At 33.9% G+C, this 12,290-nt stretch overlaps 1 non-coding gene across 1 annotated transcript; it reads right to left on the bottom strand.

Annotated features, from left to right (window-relative positions):
* Positions 1–6,465: 6,465 nt before the first annotated feature.
* Positions 6,466–6,576, bottom strand: LOC140876840 (small nucleolar RNA R71). The gene has a single exon (XR_012149072.1). It is a non-coding gene; the product is annotated as a small nucleolar RNA R71 (small nucleolar RNA).
* Positions 6,577–12,290: the final 5,714 nt, after the last annotated feature.

Here is a 12,290-nt window from a genome sequence, read left to right as displayed (position 1 = left end):
TTCGAAAATTATAAGACACAAAGTGTTTGATTTTCGAACCCAACACCTCTATTTATAGATAATTTCTAGTTATAATTGTATCAGGACTCTAACTCCTTAAAGCCCACAATCCATAACTTAAGCCCAACAAGCCAAGCCCGTTGTTAAAGAAATTAATATAAAATTTATCGTGACTTCGATTGATAAACTGATTTCACCAATGTGCACAGAAACCATTTCTGCATCTTTTAGAGTCAAGATAATTTTTCTGAATCCGAATTCAGTGATTTCCAAAAATGTCCATCACTATGTCATTTTAGGAAATTCCACTCCCTTTAGTTGAGAAATCCAATTTCTCTTTCATTAAATTTAACTCTTTAAATTTAACTATCTCTACGGGGTTTTAGTAATCCATTACTTGTGTAACCCTCAATGGTTCAGGAATACAGCTAGCCGTGGGCTCACAACTCCTTGTGACTCGGAACAACAATTTCCGACTTACCCAACGAATCATGGTAAGAGCGTCTAGCAACATCGCCCCATGATTCCCTAGGTATTACTGATAGTGCCTGCAAGAACCAGTAGATTTTGGTTAGCGTACAGTACGGTCCCTTCAACCAAATATCCCGATCGAATCAACAACCATTGGTACATCGAGAGTCGTTCGAGATTCGATAACTATGCATAACATCTTGGAGATCTATTAGTGACATCGCATGTGTTACTAGGATAACCATTAACCTAAAACACATCATGTACTCTGGCCAGAGATTCGTCACACTAATATCTCCTCAGATCGCATAGGATATCCACACTCGCAAGTATGTGGTGAATCCTTGACAACAAAGCATCGACTCCTATATGTGTCGTAACTGTCCCAATCCCGACACCTGATGACCCCAATAGAGTCGATAAACGAGTCAAAGTACAGTACTAGCATATAGAGTCTCAATGATGTTTCAAGTAATAAGTACTAATGGTGTACAACCAAAAACGCGGACTTTATCCACTCGATAAGTGATAACCACTTGGAAATTCCGAATAGGGTAGTTCGATCATTCATCATATGAATATCCATTTGCATGCTTCGAACATCTCTATGTTCCCTACCAATGAAACGTGGTACTCTGCATCGCAAATGCTAGTCTCCAACTCGAGCGATCCTTATCCTTATTTGCGGACGACTCAATTGACTAGGAATAGTTTAGAATATACAGTGACTATAAGATGTGTTTCATGATAGCCATCCCCATGTGCTACCACATCTTACATACACTATAGTATATTCAAGGTCTTTATCAAAACAACAATAGTATATCACAATATAACAATATGAAGAAAGATAAAGTCATTGCCATTAATAAAATGTAAATTATATTAAACAAAGATTGTTTACACAAAGAGTCATTAAAGCCCTTAGCCACAAGTTGGCTATCCGGGCACCTACTCTTTCAATATTATTCTCACCGGAGTTATCCGGCTGTTGTCTTGTTTTGTATGTGTACTTGGAAACATGTGTGGCGGGATCGAGTCAGAGGAAGCATGGATAGATCTGGTTATATTTTATAAAAGTGAGGACTTGTTTTAGAGTCGACTTTGTATTCGAACTCGATATATATTTTGTTTTGTAATAACTAAAACCGATGCATGTTATACCCTTTTGAGTATTTGATCAACTTTAGACATATTTTGTATTGTAATATGCTAGACTGAATTATTAATTCATGTTATGGATGGTAATAGAGTTGTTGTTGGAGATTTTCAGATTTGACATGCATATTATTTTTTTGAGTTTTAGAAGGGCACGGACCCCGTGTGTAATGCCCCGTTTTTATCTTAAATGAGTTTATTTGAGTTAATCGCATATTACAGAGTTCACGAGCCGACTTGATTTTGATCAGGGTCCTTTTTGCAAAAATTGGATTTTTCAGGGACTAAAACGCAATTATTGGATTTTATATATTATCTACACTTGGAATTGAATGGAAAAGTATTCATCTTCCTCCTCCTAACCGTGAGCTCCATTGAAGACGCCTCCAACCTTTTCCAAGCTTCCAGATTTCAGTCCGAGCTCGATCCGGCCATTGGAATTTATTTATGAAGGCAGATTATCGATCACTGTAGTGAGAGCTCTGTTATATTGTAAGTTCTTCTACGATCGGATACATTCTAGTTTTTGGATGTTGTTAGAATCGTTCGAGATTCGAGTATGTTGTTCTAGACAGAGTTCTGATCGTTTATTATCTGTCGGTTTTGAATTAGAGCGACGTTCGGATTTGTAATGATTTTTGGAAGCCTTTTTCGAAAATTATGGTTTTGAGATTTGTTGGGTTTGCCTTGTTATGGTTGTATTGGCTTTGATATGAGTTGATATCAGTATTGAACTGCTGTCTGCGTTTCCGGTTTGTTCAGTTTATAGTCGTTATGCCGTCGGTTTGAGTTTTGGGGATTTTGAACCGTTTTTGAGTTGTTGAACTTGGCTTGTAAGTCGATCATGGTAATTGATCTTTGATTTGTATCTGAACAGATTCGTTTGGAGTTTGTCAAGCCCGTGTTAGCAGCATTGTTCGTCAAGAGTTGGACGAAGAACGCTTATCCAGAGTTGGAACTACTGCATTGAAAGGTAAAAGCAAACATCGATAGCGGGATAGCATACTCGGAACAGTTGGTTCTCAAGTTTTCCTTAAAATCACATACTTGCATCTACACTCGTTCTAGCATGAGGAACTTGTGTTTTGTTGTTTTGATTGAGCTTTTGTTATATGGCTATGTTTTATGTTTCTGTTATGCATTCATCTTGAGCCAATCTTGTTTTCAGCGGGCAGAACCGCCCTTTTTGTTTAGACGTTTGGGAACTATGATTGAGTGGCCTAGGTCGTAGTCGTTTCGCCTAGTGCTAGCATACTCCTTATAGTTGCTCAAAGTCTAGAGGAGTGGGATACGTGGAACCACCTCGATTGGGTGAGTCGGTGAGTCGTTACGTAATCTTACCCTCGGGATCCCAAAAGCACAGCAGCAATCCCTCGTTATCTGATTTGATATCCCGGTTTAAAGACATGCATTTCATTACATCGTTATTGATTTCGTTGTTGTCTTGAAAGCATGTTTATTGTTGTATTACTGGATATGTTGTTTTTACTGGTATTATCATTCTCACCGGTTTATCCGGCTGTTGCTTTGTTCTGTATGTGTACTTGGTAACAGGTGGGGCAGGACCAAGTCAGCGAAGGCCTGGTTAACAACAAGAGGGAGAGCTAGTAGTGAGACTCGGTTTAGAAGTCGTGTCAGCATATCTACCTAGTTGTTTTGGAACATGTTTAGATCTCGAACTTTGTTGTTTATGTTGTATCGATTATGCAAGTCTTATGTTGCATGTTATAGACTGGTTCGTAAGTTGATCAACGTTAGCATTTCATGTAATAGCTGGAGAAGTTATGTTTTAATGCATGAATTTGAGTTTGATGTATGGAATAACCTTTAGTTTGAGATGCCAAGCTTTTCTGCTCTGTTCTTTTTCTGCTGCAGGGGGGGGCGCCCGAGCTGTAGTTTTTAGTAGCCCGAGCACACCCCAGTTCGAGTAATCCAGCAGCGCTGGAGTTTAGGGCGCGCTCGAGAGGCAGTTTTTGCCCGCCCGAGCGCACCCCCCTTTTAAAAAAAAAAAAATTTTCTTTCTCACTTGGTCTTGGATCTTGTATGCTTAATTGTTGTTTAAGCCGAGATTAGTTGTTTAGAACCGAGGTCTCACATTAAGTGGTATCAGAGAGTTAAGATTCTTGGTTGAACTAGAGTGAGCGGGTAGATCGAGTCTGCGTGTATTGGCTCCTCTCATGTGTTTGAATTATTTTAACTGTGTACTTAATTCCATGCGAGCATGCTTTATTATTGAGAATTATTGAATTACATGGTTATGTGATTTAATTTATAAAGCATGATCTACTTGAGATATAACTGTTTCTGATATCGACTGGTATCCTGTATTCCAAGCGGTTGTAAGGGCACTGATTGTAGCGATTGAGATATCTCGTGTCCTAACCTTTGATTATCAGATGGGTCCTCGTCGAGTGATAAACAGAAACACACCGCCAGTTATTCCTACTACTGAGCAAGCTAGCACTGAAGTTGATCAGTTGGTGATGAAACTTAAAATTTGTAATTATTTATATGTTAAAAAGTGTGTTTTAAAATTTAAGTTTAATTAAAATTATGAAGTTGTATTATTTTAGTGTTATGTGTTTATATTTAAATGTTTTACTAAAATGTTGTATTTTACGGTTTGCGCAGGTTTGTTAAAAATAAAATTACTCAAGCTACAGTGGTCATAATGGAGTAATCTCAAAACCTGTAGAATCACAAAAGAGGCATCTTCAACTTTGTAGAAGACAAGAAATTCCAAAAACTTCATTAAGATGATCAAAATAATAAAACATCAAAATGGAGATAGATTTACTTTTACTATGACCAGCTTGGAGTAAAAATATCATAAGTATTTCATATTTTATCCAAAATGGGTGAATGAGTTGTCCAAACACATCTACACAAAATATCCTACGTGTTTTATGTTGAAAAGCAAGGCTGAATCGGTGGTCTAAGGTATCAAACATGCCAATTAAAGTTGGGTCATGGTATTGACATTCAAGGAGACAAGCACCCACCAACTTTACTATTTCACATTTAATGAGCCTTGGACTCTTGCTCTCATTTGGCCTATAAATAGATGTGTTGTATAAGCTTTGTAGTGTGCAAGAGTGTAGAGAATTCTTCATTTGTAAAATAAATATTGTGTGTGTGAGAATAAAAGTTTGAGTGTGCAAGTTTCTCAAGTTCAAGTATGAAATTTCTTTTATCTTTATTCTTGAGTTTCATGTTCATGGAAAGCTAAATCTTTTTATGTCAAGGTGAAAAGGTTTCATTGTTGGTCAAGTAAGATTGTCTATATTTTGTATATTCTTTTCTTTTCTATTTTTATTTTTACTAATTGATCTTTATTTGTAGGTATAATTTTGGATGATTTGTTGTTATCTATTTACATCAAATGCTTGGTACCTTGAATGTGGTTACCTTGATTTGTTGTCAAATATGATACAATAATTACTACAATAATTATATACTATAAATATATGTATCTATTTATAATAAAGTCATATATATTATTTAGACGATAGCGTGACACTGTCGGTTGTTCTAAATAATATATTGTGATTTGAACTAACATTTACTTTATCGCATCTAACTTTTACTTTATCGCAACTAACATTTACTTTTCCACAACTAACATTTACTTTCTCGCATCTAACTTTTACTTTTCCGCAACTAACATTTACTTTATCGCATCTAACATAAAGTCATATATTTTATTTAGACGATAGCGTGGCTCTGCCGGTTGTTCTAAATAAAATATTGTGATTTGATCTAACATTTACTTTTATGTCAATTTATATTTATGCATTTATATATATATTATGGGTACCATGTATTAAATATCGGTGGATATTAATATAGTGGGAACTATATTATATGATATACTTGTTTAAATATTTAATTGTTCTTTTTATGTTTATATTTATTCATATATATATATTATGGGTACCATGTATTAAATATTGGTTAATCTGATATTAATATAGTGGGAACTATATTATATGATATACTTGTTTAAATATTTCATTGTTCTTTTATGTTTATTTTTATTTTAGTTTCTTTTATTTATTTTTATTTAGCAATCTTAATTAAACCAACAATGAACCTTTGAAACCTTGACAATTTTATAATTTGTGTATTTGAAGTTTTATAATAATATTTTCATCTATAATATATTATTGCTAAAATTAAACTTACAACATCCTCTCCGTGGATCGATCTCGTACTCACGAGTATATTACTTGCAGACAACCTACACTTGGGTGAATTACAATTTAAGTTGTAGCAAGTTTTTGGCGCCGTTGCCGGGGAGGTATAAATTAAGTTTAATTTTGTTATTATGTAAATAGTATGTTGTTTTTATTGTATGATTGTTTGGAGTCGTAAACAAAGTGGTAGACTTGTTCGAGTAACTGAAAATATTTTAAACATGGACGATAATTCTAATAATCAAGATGATAATAATAATAATAATCATCATCAAGAACATGAACAACCAAGAACACTTAGGCACCATATGAATCCAATAAGAACTAGTACACCATCTTGTTTAGTTTTTCCTCCTGATGCATCTAATTTCAATTTTAAGCCACAAGTCATTCAACTTTTACCAAATTTTCATGGCTTAGATTCTGAAAATCCATATTTGCATTTAAGAGAATTTGAGGAGGTTTGCAACACTTATAATGATCAAAATTGTAGCATGGATACTGTTCGATTAAAGCTTTTCCCTTTTTCCTTAAAAGATAAAGCTAAAACATGGTTGCAAAATTTGAGATCAAGTTCAATAAGATCATGGGAAGAAATGCAACAACAATTTCTAAAAAAGTTTTTTCCTTCCCATAGAACAAACTCTTTTAAAAGACAAATTACAACTTTTTCTCAAAAACAAGGGGAAACATTTTATCAATGTTGGGATAGATATAAAGAGTTACTTAATACATGCCCACATCATGGTTTTGAAATATGGAGAATAATTTCTCACTTTTATGAAGGTTTAATACCTAAAGATAGGCAAATGATAGAATTCATGTGTAATGGAACTTTTGAAGATAAAAACCCAAATGAAGCTATGGAATATTTGGAGTCATTAGCAGAAAATGCTCAAAGTTGGGATAATATAGGCTCAATTGAACCACCAAGTAAAACCAATAATTCAACAAATGGGGGTGGTATTTATCATCTTAAAGATGATGTAGATATTCAAGCTAAACTTGCATCTTTAGCAAGAAAAATCGAGTCATTAAAAATTAAAAAGAGTGATCAATTAAAAAGTGTTCAAGAAATTGTTTGTCATATATGTGACACACATGATCATCTTACAAAAAATTGTCCTACTTTGCCTTCATTTAAAGAATGTCTCCATGAACAAGCCAATTATGTTAACAATTTTAAAAAACCAACATTAGATCCTTTTTCACAAACATACAATCCTGGTTGGAGAAATCATCCCAATTTTAGTTGGAGGAACGATAATAATGCACAACCTTCACAACAACCTTTTCAAAATAACCAAAGTCATCAAGGTTATGCTCCTTATATCCCACCTCCAAGAAAAAATTTTGAAGATGAAATTCATGCATACATTCAAAAGCAAGAGTCTATCAATATTCAAAACATTCAATCTATGAATGATTTGAAAGAAACTCTTGCAAAATTTGCATCTGCACTTAATATTCATGAAAAAGGAAAATTTCCATCTCAACCACAACCTAATCCTAAAAATCAAAATCAAGAAAAATTTGATCAAGTAAAATCTGTTATTACTCTTAGAAGTGGTAAAATAGTTAATGATCCATATAGTGATGAAAACAAAGATCAATTAAACTCAAAGAGTAAGGATTCAAATCCTGATACTTTTGAGAAAGATGATGCTTTGAGTCCTAAAAATAAGAAAATTGATGATAAAATAAATAAACATGTTCCTTTTCCTCATGCATTAGTAAATAATAAAAAACAAAAAAATGATTCTGATATTTATGAAGTTTTTAAACAAGTGAAAATAAATATTCCATTATTAGATGCTATTAAACAAGTGCCTTCTTATGCAAAGTTTTTAAAAGATTTATGTACTGTAAAAAGACAATTGCATGTAAAGAAGAAAGCATTCTTAACGGAGCAAGTAAGCTCTATTATTCAAAATAATTCTACCTTGAAATATAAAGATCCCGGTTGTCCAACAATTTCATGTATTATTGGAAAAAATAAAATTAAAAAAGCTTTGTTAGATTTGGGAGCAAGTGTGAATTTAATTCCTTATTCAGTTTATGAAAAGCTTAAGTTGGGAGATTTAAAACCTACATCTGTCACTCTTTTACTAGCCGATAGGTCAATCAAAATACCTAGAGGTATCGTAGAAGATGTGTTAGTTCAAGTCGATAAATTCATATATCCTGTGGATTTTATTGTCTTGGATACACAACCAATAGAAGTACATAACGAAATTCCAGTAATATTGGGACGTCCATTTCTTGCAACTTCAAATGCTTTAATTAATTGTCGAAATGGAATAATGAAATTGTCTTTTGGAAATATGACTTTAGAACTTAATGTGTTCAATTTATGTAAACAACCAAGTATTAATGAAGATGAAGATGATAATACAATAGAAACAATTGTGGAAGAAAATATACACCAAGAAAACTTAAATCAACAATCTGAAGTTTGTTTAGTGGAAATTTTTGATTCAAAAAATGTTTTTAAATCAAAGTTATTTGAAGAAATTAATGAACTTGAAGAAGTAAAAGAAAATGATCATCCAAAACTTGAATTAAAACCCTTGCCAATAGAACTAAAATATGATTTTCTTGGTGAAAATCAAACATATCCTATTGTAATATCTTCTACCATCTTACCAAAACAAGAAGAAGATGTAATAACACTACTTAAAAAACACAAAAATGCAATTGGGTGGACTTTGCAAGATATAAAAGGTATAAATCCTTTAATCTGCACACATAGAATTCACTTGGAAGAAAATGCTAAAACATATCAACAACCACAAAGAAGATTAAATCCACACATGAAAGAAGTTGTTAAAAATGAAGTTTTAAAACTATTAGATGCCGGAATTATTTATCCAATCTCGGATAGTAAATGGGTAAGTCCAACACAAGTAGTACCAAAAAAATCAGGCATCACTGTTATAAAAAATGAAAAGGGAGAATTATTACAAGCTAGGGAAACTTAAAATTTGTAATTATTTATATGTTAAAAAGTGTGTTTTAAAATTTAAGTTTAATTAAAATTATGAAGTTGTATTATTTTAGTGTTATGTGTTTATATTTAAATGTTTTACTAAAATGTTGTATTTTACGGTTTGCGCAGGTTTGTTAAAAATAAAATTACTCAAGCTACAGTGGTCATAATGGAGTAATCTCAAAACCTGTAGAATCACAAAAGAGGCATCTTCAACTTTGTAGAAGACAAGAAATTCCAAAAACTTCATTAAGATGATCAAAATAATAAAACATCAAAATGGAGATAGATTTACTTTTACTATGACCAGCTTGGAGTAAAAATATCATAAGTATTTCATATTTTATCCAAAATGGGTGAATGAGTTGTCCAAACACATCTACACAAATTATCCTACGTGTTTTATGTTGAAAAGCAAGGCTGAATCGGTGGTCTAAGGTATCAAACATGCCAATTAAAGTTGGGTCATGGTATTGACATTCAAGGAGACAAGCACCCACCAACTTTACTATTTCACATTTAATGAGCCTTGGACTCTTGCTCTCATTTGGCCTATAAATAGATGTGTTGTATAAGCTTTGTAGTGTGCAAGAGTGTAGAGAATTCTTCATTTGTAAAATAAATATTGTGTGTGTGAGAATAAAAGTTTGAGTGTGCAAGTTTCTCAAGTTCAAGTATGAAATTTCTTTTATCTTTATTCTTGAGTTTCATGTTCATGGAAAGCTAAATCTTTTTATGTCAAGGTGAAAAGGTTTCATTGTTGGTCAAGTAAGATTGTCTATATTTTGTATATTCTTTTCTTTTCTATTTTTATTTTTACTAATTGATCTTTATTTGTAGGTATAATTTTGGATGATTTGTTGTTATCTATTTACATCAAATGCTTGGTACCTTGAATGTGGTTACCTTGATTTGTTGTCAAATATGATACAATAATTACTACAATAATTATATACTATAAATATATGTATCTATTTATAATAAAGTCATATATATTATTTAGACGATAGCGTGACACTGTCGGTTGTTCTAAATAATATATTGTGATTTGAACTAACATTTACTTTATCGCATCTAACTTTTACTTTATCGCAACTAACATTTACTTTTCCACAACTAACATTTACTTTCTCGCATCTAACTTTTACTTTTCCGCAACTAACATTTACTTTATCGCATCTAACATAAAGTCATATATTTTATTTAGACGATAGCGTGGCTCTGCCGGTTGTTCTAAATAAAATATTGTGATTTGATCTAACATTTACTTTTATGTCAATTTATATTTATGCATTTATATATATATTATGGGTACCATGTATTAAATATCGGTGGATATTAATATAGTGGGAACTATATTATATGATATACTTGTTTAAATATTTAATTGTTCTTTTTATGTTTATATTTATTCATCTATATATATATTATGGGTACCATGTATTAAATATCGGTTAATCTGATATTAATATAGTGGGAACTATATTATATGATATACTTGTTTAAATATTTCATTGTTCTTTTATGTTTATTTTTATTTTAGTTTCTTTTATTTATTTTTATTTAGCAATCTTAATTAAACCAACAATGAACCTTTGAAACCTTGACAATTTTATAATTTGTGTATTTGAAGTTTTATAATAATATTTTCATCTATAATATATTATTGCTAAAATTAAACTTACAACATCCTCTCCGTGGATCGATCTCGTACTCACGAGTATATTACTTGCAGACAACCTACACTTGGGTGAATTACAATTTAAGTTGTAGCAGTTGGATGCTTCAGCGACTCCTATGGAAACCTTGCTAAAGAGGTTTCAGTCGTTCAATCCGCCGTTGTTGATGGGTTCAGAAAATCCAGTTGACTGTGAGAGTTGGTTGGATGATATGGATCAATTGTTTGATTCCATTGACTACACAGATGACCGCCGAATCAGTTAGTAATTCATCAGCTGCGTTGTGGTGCTAAGAGCTGGTGGATCATGACAAAGAAAGCATTTGAGAGTAGAGGTACAGAGGTTACTTGGACTCTTTTTAAATCTGAATTTTATAAGCGGTTTTTCCCTATCTCGTATCGCAAAGATAAGGGAGCAGAGTTTGCCAATCTGAGGCAAGGGAATCTGAACATTGAAGAATACGTGGCTAAGTTCGATAGTCTGTTGCGTTTTGCACCGCTAATTGCCGGAGATGAAGAAGCTAAGGCAGATCAGTTCATCAATGGTTTGAACCCCGACGTCTTCACGTTGGTTAACACCAACAGGCCTAACAACTTTGCGGATGCCATGAATCACGCAAAGGGAGCAGAAGCAGGCTTGTGGAGGCAACGAGGTAACCAGGTAGCACCTCAGCAACAGAGGCAGTATCAGAACCCACCATCTCAGTATCAGAATCAGCCACCGCAGCATCAGAACCAGCAGCAGAGGTATGAAGGTGGTAGCAGTGGGGGAAACAGAAAAGATCAGTACAAGGCAAGAGGTAAACAGTTCAAAAGGCAGGGGAACAGTTCGTCTAGTTCCAGTGGTTCCCGACAGTTTGGTTCAGGGCAGAGTTTTGGATCATCAACCTTGTACTGCAGCAAGTGTGGAGGAAGACATTTACCGAATCATTTTATGGGAGTTTTCGGTAATTGTAACACTTGTCAGCAACCGGGACACTTCTCTAAGGTGTGCCCTCAGCGTAACAGAGACAGAGCTTAGAGTGGGAGTTCGTCTAGACCTGCAGTTCAGCCGGAGAGGCAGTCGTCTACAGTGCACTCTTTCCAGCCTCAGCAGCAGAACAGACAGGGAGGTAATTCTAGTGCGAACCAGCCTCCGAGACAGCAGGCACGAGTTTTCGCCTTGACAGAGGATCAGGCTCAGGCGGCACCTGATGATGTTATAGCAGGTAACTGTTCGATTTTTGGTCATTCTGCTCATGTTTTGATAGATACAGGTGCTTCCCATTCCTTTATCTCTGAGAAATTTGTATTATTGCATGCTTTTCCAACTGAATTGTTGCCTACAGTAGTAGCTGTTACTTCACCTTTGGGTGGAGGAATTGTTTCTGTCTGATTAGTCAGGAACAGTGAGCTCTGTTTTGAGGGAAATTTTCTAGAATTCGACTATATTGTGCTTGGACTGTCTGATTTTTATTGTATTGTCAGTATAGATGCTTTAACCAAGTACAGGGCAACAGTCGATTGTTTTCTGAAAGTTGTCAGGTTCAGACCTGAAATGGCAGACGAGTGGAAATTCTTTGGTAAGGGTTCTCGATCTAGAATTCCTTTGATTTCAGTGTTATATATGACTCGTTTGCTACAGAAAGGTGCAGAAGGATTTTTGGTGTATGCAGTTGATGTACTGAAATCTAGCCCTGCTTTGGTGGATTTACCGGTGGTTAGAGAATTTGCGGATGTGTTTCCGGAAGATGTTCCTAGATTGCCACCCATTCGAGAGGTTGAATTCAGCATTGACTTAGTGCCAGGTACTCAACCT

Source organism: Henckelia pumila, chromosome 1, assembly GCF_033568475.1.
Source record: "Henckelia pumila isolate YLH828 chromosome 1, ASM3356847v2, whole genome shotgun sequence".
In the NCBI taxonomy this organism is placed as follows: domain Eukaryota; kingdom Viridiplantae; phylum Streptophyta; class Magnoliopsida; order Lamiales; family Gesneriaceae; genus Henckelia; species Henckelia pumila.
This window is presented reverse-complemented; position numbering and strand designations above follow the sequence as displayed.